This window comes from Phyllostomus hastatus, unplaced genomic scaffold (genome assembly GCF_019186645.2).
Source record: "Phyllostomus hastatus isolate PE091 unplaced genomic scaffold, TTU_PhHast_1.1 phas_contig_468, whole genome shotgun sequence".
Classification (NCBI taxonomy): Eukaryota; Metazoa; Chordata; class Mammalia; order Chiroptera; family Phyllostomidae; genus Phyllostomus; species Phyllostomus hastatus.
In genome coordinates, this window is record NW_025333884.1 from 565,151 (window position 1) to 574,025 (window position 8,875).

General features: G+C 42.8%; 1 non-coding gene across 1 annotated transcript; it reads left to right on the forward strand.

Annotated features, from left to right (window-relative positions):
* Positions 1 to 8,560: 8,560 nt before the first annotated feature.
* LOC123823066 lies at positions 8,561 to 8,663 on the forward strand. Its single transcript, XR_006786473.1, has one exon. It is a non-coding gene; the product is annotated as a U6 spliceosomal RNA (small nuclear RNA).
* Positions 8,664 to 8,875: the final 212 nt, after the last annotated feature.

Below are 8,875 nucleotides of genomic sequence, written 5' to 3' on the forward strand. Positions count from 1 at the left end.
TTGGAGCAAAGAGTTTGAATTAAATTAAAAAGAATTAGCATATGTTTAGTAATAGAAGGTATAATGTAAGGAAACATTTTTTAAAAGAAAACTAAAGAGAAATGGACTGTTCTAAATTTGCTTATTTCTAAATGAGTTAAGAAGAGACAAACTGAGCAAGATGAGAAAAGCTGTAAACCATTAGTGATAAGAAATTTTTAGAAACAAAATTTCACATATGGTTAAGCTGAACAATAAAGTTGATTCTGTAAATAAGTTTAAATAACAAAAATAAACTTATAAAGAATTTGAGCTTGGTTCTTCTTCCTTCCATTAAAGGGAGAATGTTTTTCATGTATCAGCTTAGAAAACAGAGGCTCTGGTTTGTTAAAATAGTTCTGTGTCAGAAGAAACTAATTCAAGACAAGAAGTGGTTATTGGTGTTGTGGCACACACCCATTGGCCAAGACTTCTTTGGAAGGAGGAGCTTGCCCAGTACCCCTTTATAAAAGAGGCTGACTCTCCACAGTGATGTCACTCCTGGCCACAAAACCAGTGGAAGAAAGGGTGATATTCTTCGTTTGGAGCTGTGAACTTCATTTGGAAAGGACCTGGGCATGGAGAACGCAGTATGTACTTTAGTTAAATATTTCACAGATAAGATCTTGGATATTGGAAGACATCAATTAGAGGCACGTGGAATGGAGCAAGCCCTGATTGTCTTGGACCCACTGTGTACCTTTCTAATCAATCAGATGCTGATGTTTCTACTTGGCAAGATATCCTCAGCTGCGTACAACCGGGTAAATATGACTATTTTATGAAGGGACATCACATATTATTTTAGAAGGATGATGCGTCGTCGCCAACCAGCACAGGTGTTTGTGGTTTAATCTCTGCTAATGAGGCTACCTCCTGTTTAGATGATCTTTGTGAATGCTTAGAAGACAACCTGACATATTATTTTTATGAGATGATACCCCATGAGGAATTCAAAGAAGAGAACTGTGGCTTCATCACTACACATGAATTTCGTATGTTAAAATAACGAACTTCAGGAGGACACACAGTCTGCTGTAATTTGCTCCCCGGACTTATTCCTGCACTGCACCTTCAACTACCAGGGACCATGGCATTTTGCTTCTCAACTTAGCTTCCATCGCCATACCACCTCCACATCCCTGATTAGAAAGGCAAGCTTGAAGCCAAGAAAATGAAACACTGTCCTACGAGAATGTGGTGTGGTTTCTGGTCCTGCGGTGACTTCCTTCTCATTTGGGATCTGAGTCCCTGGCCTGGGCTCTGAGCAGGGGACGGGTCTCGAAACCCCAGGGAACCCACCACCAGGAGCTGGGACGTCACCTCCATGGGCAGGAGGTGTCTGTGCTGTGAACACTCAGGGGATTTACCAGAGAGAAAAGTTTCAAAGACAAAACTATGAAGTCAAGTCCTGAGTCAGCTTAAAAAACCTCCTGCTTCAGAATGGAGAGCAGAGGGTGGTGGCCATGAGTGCAGATCTCGGCGCCGGTAAAGGGGATTTCCACACTTGCAGAAAAATGACAATAAGATGGAGGAGCAGACAGGAAATGGATGCCACAGGGAAGTCCACGCATTGAATAGGGCCCTGAGCAGGTTCTTGGGGCCAGAAGACTTCAAGCAACAAGCTGAGGTCAGGAAAGGGGGAACACGAAGCTCTGCATTTAGGAACTGCCCCCCACTCTCCTCCACAGAAGTGTAAGGACAGACCTTGGCCATGGAATGGTGTGGACTTGACAAGCCCCACTGCCTAAAGGGACCTTTCAGACCCACAGTTTCAACATTGTGGGACTCCACTGAGGCCGCTTTTTGCATGAGGAAAGAACAGTGTGGTCAACAGTATCAACCCCTGTGGTTATTCCTATCCTTGGAATTCCCCGCTCTGCTTTTCTATAATACTTTCCCTCTCTCCACCTTCCTCCTTATTTTATCCCTACATCCTGACTCATCCTCTCCAGGTTCTTGTGGGGTCTCCACAGTCAAGAACCTTCTACCACTTGATCTCACATCCACCGCATGTGTCTGGATTGTTCTGGGCTGCACACACTTCAAACTCTTTTTTGTCCCTCAACACCCACATCTTCACTCTCTGCATCTTCTAGCTTAATCTGGTTTCTCCAGCCCAGGACTTTTAGGCTTGGACACCCTACCCCAAACCACAAGCCCCAAAATGCACTCTATACTCTACACTTTTCCTAGATTTTGACCCACTGTTGCCAACCCTCCTCCTATTTTTATGTTAATCTTGGTTCTGAACACTCCAAGGTCTTTTCACCAAACAGCCCTACCCTGACCCCACACTTTGCACAAACATTTTCTTCAGCCTTCCTACAGGATCTCCATAAGTTCTTCTTATAAATGTAAACATCTGCTTACATGAAAAACTGGCTGCAGTGTGACTGGAACCTTGGAGGTCAACATTGCCTTTCTGACCCAGGAAGAGAAGGACTGCAATCACCAGACCCAGACCCAACTTCCAGCAACTGTGCAGTCTCAGCCATTGAAGAACAGAAACTGCGAAGCCTGCCCCAGCTCCAAAAACTGTCTTTGACATGTCTTTCTGTCACCTCCACCAGCTTGTCATCAGCCATTTCCCCCCATGGCAGTTCAGGAAACCTCTTTGGCACCAAACAATAACGTTTCACCCACATCCTGCTTTTAAAGTTTGCTTCTGTTTTTGTTATTTTTTAACCTTCCTGAGGACATTTTGGCCCTGCATTTTGGACAGAGAGGAAGGCACAAAGGAAAGAAAAGAAAGAAACATTGATGTGAGAGAGTAACACTGATGGGTTGCCTTCCATATGCACCTGGATCAAGAATCACGAGCACGGGAACAGGCTATCCAACCAACAACCTTTCAGTATGAGGACAAGGCTCCTACCAACTGATCCAGGGAAACTCACTTCCTTTTTTGGAATTGGCTCTGACACTCAGCTCAATCTTTCTGTCTCCCCAGAGACCTCATGTCATTCTCCATTCTTTGCTCAGTCTATAAATTTCAAGCCTGAGCAGGATATGAATTCCCCTCTTTACCTTGTCCTTGCTGCTCTATCCCATTTGGCCTGTCCATCAGGACCAACTGCCTGAGTTCTGAGCTTCTTTCTGTACCCGTAGAAGCAGCGGTTTTTAACACGTGTTCCAAGGCACACTGCAATGCCACTATGGTCTTGGAGGCAATTACCAGGCCAAAGATGCTTTTCCAGTTTTGGCCAGGCTACATGTGTGAAAAGATCTCTAACATCCCCAGATGATTTGGACATCCACTCATCTGGAGATAAAGTTGGGTTCTCATGAAGATAGCATTTGGATGAGAGAAAGCATTCCACTGCAACTCTTTGCAGAGTATCCAAAAACTTCAACATGAACTGATGAGTCACTGAATTCTTTTTCACGTTTTGAGTCAAGGGGAAACAGAAGAAGAAATGAAATAAAGAAGAACATGGAGGTAGTATCTCCAAAATCATTAAGCAGCCTGTTCAAGAAAGAGTGAAGACAGTTGCCCCATCAACCACTTTGACTTCATATTTTATGAATTGGATGGAATGTTGCAGTGAGGCAAGTGACTTTGCTTTGAAATATGTCAGCTAATATCTAGAGCATCAAACAAGCAGTCTGCTTCCACATCAGATCAAACAAAGATGTAGTGAATGGTGCCAAACACACCAGAAACTCTGGTGTGAAACTGGCCCACAGCTGGAATTTGCTGAAGAACTTCAAAAGTATGAACGTTTTTTGGTGAAAGGTGAAGAACTGCTGTTCACACATAAACTTCCTTCAAGAAAATGAAAGGTGTCAAAGAGATTCTGACAAGATTTCTGATTATGGAGGAGATTTTGTTTCCCACCAGCCACAAGATGCAGAATTCAAGCCCTCCCCTGAAGTCCTTAAGGAGAAATAAAACACGAAGAAAGCAAGAACCTAAGGTCTTTTATTGGACATATTCAAAGAATTTCACAATAATTTGAAGAATAATAGAAAGAAACATGGACACAAACAACAGTGTGCTGACTGTCAAAGAAAATGTGGATCGTGGAGGCAGAAAATATGTACAGTGGGGACAAATATTTAGGGAGGGGTACTTTCCTTGGAATGATAGACACACAATAACACATACAGGGGATAGATTGCAGAGTGGTCTACCTGAAACCTGTATTATTATATTAACTGACATCACCTCAATTCATTCCATTCAAAAAAATAAATATATACATTAATAAACAAATAAATATATATATTAAATATATACATTAATAAACAAATTTAAAAAACAAATATCATGTTTCTTGATAAATTATAAATATATTGGCAAAGGAATGATTTTGAACCTGTGCGCTGAGGCTCACTTGAGTACCTCTTACACTTTTGATTCTTGTTAGCATACTGATTCTGGTCTCAGGAGGTATGATAAAACTTTTTGACTAGTATCGATTGGCTTTATTTAATTTGTTTATTTCTTGTATGTGTCTGTATTTTTGGTCTAGACCATGTCTTCAGTGTGTTTTCTGCTTTGAAGCCCCTGGTTGACCACTCATGCACCTTGCAGAAGAAGGGGCATACGAGGTTTTAAAGTCAGTCAGGATTGATGGATGGTGAAGCAGAGACTGTTCTGTGATATGGCTGATGCCTGTCCCCCAGGCTAGATCTTGGCCAATACATACATTGTTCCCATAAATTCCCTAGGAGTCTTTCTGCTTTACCTCCCCCTTATTCTCAAAAGCATGTTGATTCTTGTAACAGGCTGGCTCCTTGCAAAGAAATAACATGAAAAATTTGTCCTATTTATCTGGGTTGGGTCTCAAAGCAATACCCCTATCCACACTTCCCTGTTCTACATAATTCTTAAGTTTCCACTAAACTGATAGAATTCTGGAGTTGTCAACTTCATTATTTGGTCTATCAAGTCCAGGAAATTTTACCAACAATTTGTATTCAGGACTCTTTGGATCCCATCTGAGCTCATGTTAGCAACACAACTCAGAAGGGGAACTGGTCACTTAAAATATGAACCATGTGGTTAATAGATTGGGCTTTCAGCAGACCTGACATCCAGATAAACAAGTGAAAATAGAGACCGAATTCAATACCATTGCCCATGTCAGTCACAACTGCCTATGAAATTAAACCCAATAAACATTCTGGACACTAATGATCAGGTGAGCTTTTGGTTGTTAAAACCTTCAATGTGGCTGAGCATGGTGTGTCCTGCCTCCTTTAAGAGAAGACATTGGCTGATTCACTAGTGGAATTCTCAATGACATAGCTCTATATGTCTCTCTTTTTGTTAGTTCCAAATTGTATTACATTGTTGTGATATAACTATAATCATAAGTATGGAATTTTGTCGAGTTCTATGAGTCATTTTGGCAAAATACTCAACCCACTGGGATTGTGGAAAGCCCTGAAGTAGCTCATTGGACAAAAGTCTGGGTGGCCTTGGAACTCCACATGTGTGGCTAGTGTTGATGTCAGGAGAGTCTTATGAAGGAAGTTTCTTTTAGCCACTGGGTATTGTGCTAACTCTGAATGTGAGCCTCAGAACTCAATTGCAGGGCACTCTTACAGTGATATTGAGAATCATAAACTTCAGAAAAGGGGACATACTGAGATGCATCTCCTATATTAGTTGGAAACCCTAAACCCAAGTAAGAGCCTCAGGTGTGCTGTTGAGGTCCAACTGGTGAAGAAACTGTGTCACTGAAATGCACGTGGTGGATATCCTCAAGAGATCAGAACTGAAAACAGGAGGTCCTGTTACAGAACAAAACTTTGTAGTAGCAACAAGGGTGATAGAATCTGAGAATTACAGAGGCCAGCACATAGCCATCAAAAGCATTGTGGGAGTAATAACCCTAATAAGCTGCACTATCAGAGTGCAAGCTAGTGTGCAAAGATGTAACAGAGAGCTCTTAACATAGTGTCTTTAGAAACAAAAGCTATGAAAGGTCAATGATGGTGTCACTAATAGACCTAACCAAGAGATAAAGGAGCAAAGATCCGGGGGAATTCCTACAGACGTTCAGATCATGATGGTGGAGCAGGAAAATACTGTGCTTTCCTCCTCCTACAACCATATCACAACTACAAGTAAATTATAGAGCAATAAACCTAAAAGCCATCTGAAGACTAGTTGACAAAACTATAATATAACTATGGATATAAAAAAGTAAACAGGACTAGACTGATAAGACTAATGAAAACATAAAACAGGATGGTCCCAAAGCCATGTGTGGTGGTTGAGAATCAGGAAAAATATCTTGGCTGCAGAAGTCCTCTAGGGAGTGAATGATCCTAGCCCCATAGAAAGCTCTCCTGCCTAAGGCCCCAGTACAAGGAATAGGAGTCCCCACAGCAGCTGGCTGTGGAAACTGGTGGGGATTCTGTCCCAGTGAAGTGCGGGGCTGTTGGAAACACATGTGTCCTCTCAAAGGACCCACACATAGACAGTTGCTCACAGGCACTCACTCTAAGTTCCAGCAAAGGGACAGCAGCCCATAAGGAACCAGAGAAATTAGGAAAAAACCTGAGCTGGGTGGCATAAAGGCAAGGGTGGCCCGTATCTCTGTGTTGAGCCTTGCCGCCAATCTGCATGCAGGTGGGTACCAAATTTAAATCTGCCTTAACGTGGCCAACACTGCTCACCCCACCCTGATGATTCCCTGAGACCCCACCCCATCTGACTCAGTAGGGACTCCATCCAGGTGAAATAGCAGGCTTGTGAAATTCATGCCTCCTTTTTAAAAGCCTGTGCACAGACTCACTTACAAACACTCAGTGTGCCCTTTTTCTTTTATGGAGTGGCCTGGGCTTAGTGCTGGTGGCAGCTAGCCTTGGGTCATAGCATGACCTCTCTGACATTCCCCAAAGCCCAGACAAGCAGCTACCATCTGGGTATCACATTGTAGCCCAGGTAGTCCTGGGCTGGGCACCAAAAGTGCCAGAGTCCCTGCTGGTATCTGAAGTCCTTAGTCCACAACTCTCACTCACCTTTTTTCTCAATCTCTTAAGCTCAGCAAACTTCAAGAACACGCTGCCTCACTCCCCCTCCATCAGGTACCACAATCCCCACTGCCAGGCTGCTCCCTGGCCTCCACTCTGTGCCTTTTATGACTTTTTTATGGGCACTTACAGCCAACTGCAGCCTTTAGGGTCAGAGGTTTTAGGGTACTGGAAAGGTAACATTTTGTGCTTCTAAGGTGTTTCCAGGCCAAGATGAAACTGCTAGAACCACATCTGCCTTGGGAAACAAGCAGCACCAGTCTACCCCTAGACAGAGTCAGTCACTGAAAACCCTGGCCTGCAATCCTTTATAGAAACCAAGATCCCTGAACTCTGGTTGGCACACTCCCCTCAACACCAATCCACCTGCCTTTCCCACTGTTTTCCCAGAATGAAGTTTTAAAACCCTCTTCAGATCTGACATTCACTCCCAGAATTCCTCTCTCCTTGGAATCTCCTCCTGCCTCTTCTGCTTCAGTTTACCTGTATGGTTTTTACACCCTCTCATCTGTCCTTGCTACCCAGGCTCCTGGTCCCTCAGTGGCCTCCAGTCTCTCTCTCACACCCCTCCAAAGGCCTTGTTGCCCCTTACCTGGGACTACAAAGTCCTAAAAGGCAAGTTCCTGCACTCACATGGTTAGAGCCCACATGTTTCTCTGGCTACCTCTGTTGAGGGACACATTCTCTCCTTCCATCCCAGCACTACTACAACCCCAACCCTGCTCACCGGTGTTTTTGTTTTGTTTTGTTTTGTTTTGTTTTGTTTTTTGACAGTTTCTTGTTTAATTTTTCCCCTTCATCTATAGGAGTGCATGCCTCCTCCATGGACTCCCCTAATTAAGTGTTTGGTCCCAGTATCAAAGGAAGTCCTCCAAGCCTCCAAGTACATTATTGTTTCTTTCAAAAAGCCATCCTGCCTCTCAAGACCATGACCATACCTGGAAGAATAGCTGCCTCTTCTTTTCCACCTCCCTCAACCAACTCCAATGACTCACTTCTCTGCAATTGGACTATGACTTCTCCTTCACTTTGGAGTTCTCAGCCTTTTCCTGAAAATATGCTCTTCTGCCTCTTCTCCCTACATTTTATCTTCATTTGAAACCAAGATTACAACATATACACTTCCTCTCATTTCTGCTTTTCCAATCATTAAAATTTCCCATCTAATTCTCTCCAAGATTTTACATATTTTCTGGCCTCCTGATGGTCCTTTGGTTTCAAAAGGGCAACCAGCCTGCAGGTCTTTCTAGGATTTTGTTCTATGCTCAGGAGGCAATCAGAGCCAAAACAAGCTCATCAGAACCAGAAGGTAGTGTCTATTTTCCAATACCTTGTTTTTTGTTTGTGGACTCTTTGAAACAGGTACATGGAATTTATGCAAATGACAAAAAGCCAAGAATGTCTCCTATGTTGTGAGTGCACTTCAGGGGTCTCCTGGTGATCAAAGGACAGTGAAGGCATTGGTTCCCCATGCCCAAGATCTGGGGCCTTTACCCCACTGGCCTTTTAGGGAGTCCTTACACTTCCCACACAGTCAAGATTCTGAGTGGCGCTTGCTTTGGCAGCACATATATTAAAATTGGAATGATAGAAGATTAGCATGGCCCCTGTGCAAGGATGACACACAAATTTGTGAAGCCTTCCATATTGTTAGAAACAAATAATTGGAAACATATACCAGGTTCATGAATTGGAAGAATCAACATCATCAAAATGTCCACACTACCCAAAGCAATTTATAGATTCAATGTAATCCCTATTAAAGTACCAATGACATAATTCACAGATATAGAACAAACATTTCAAAAATTTATATGGAAAAATAAATGACTCTGAATAACTGAAGCAATATTGAGGAAGAAGA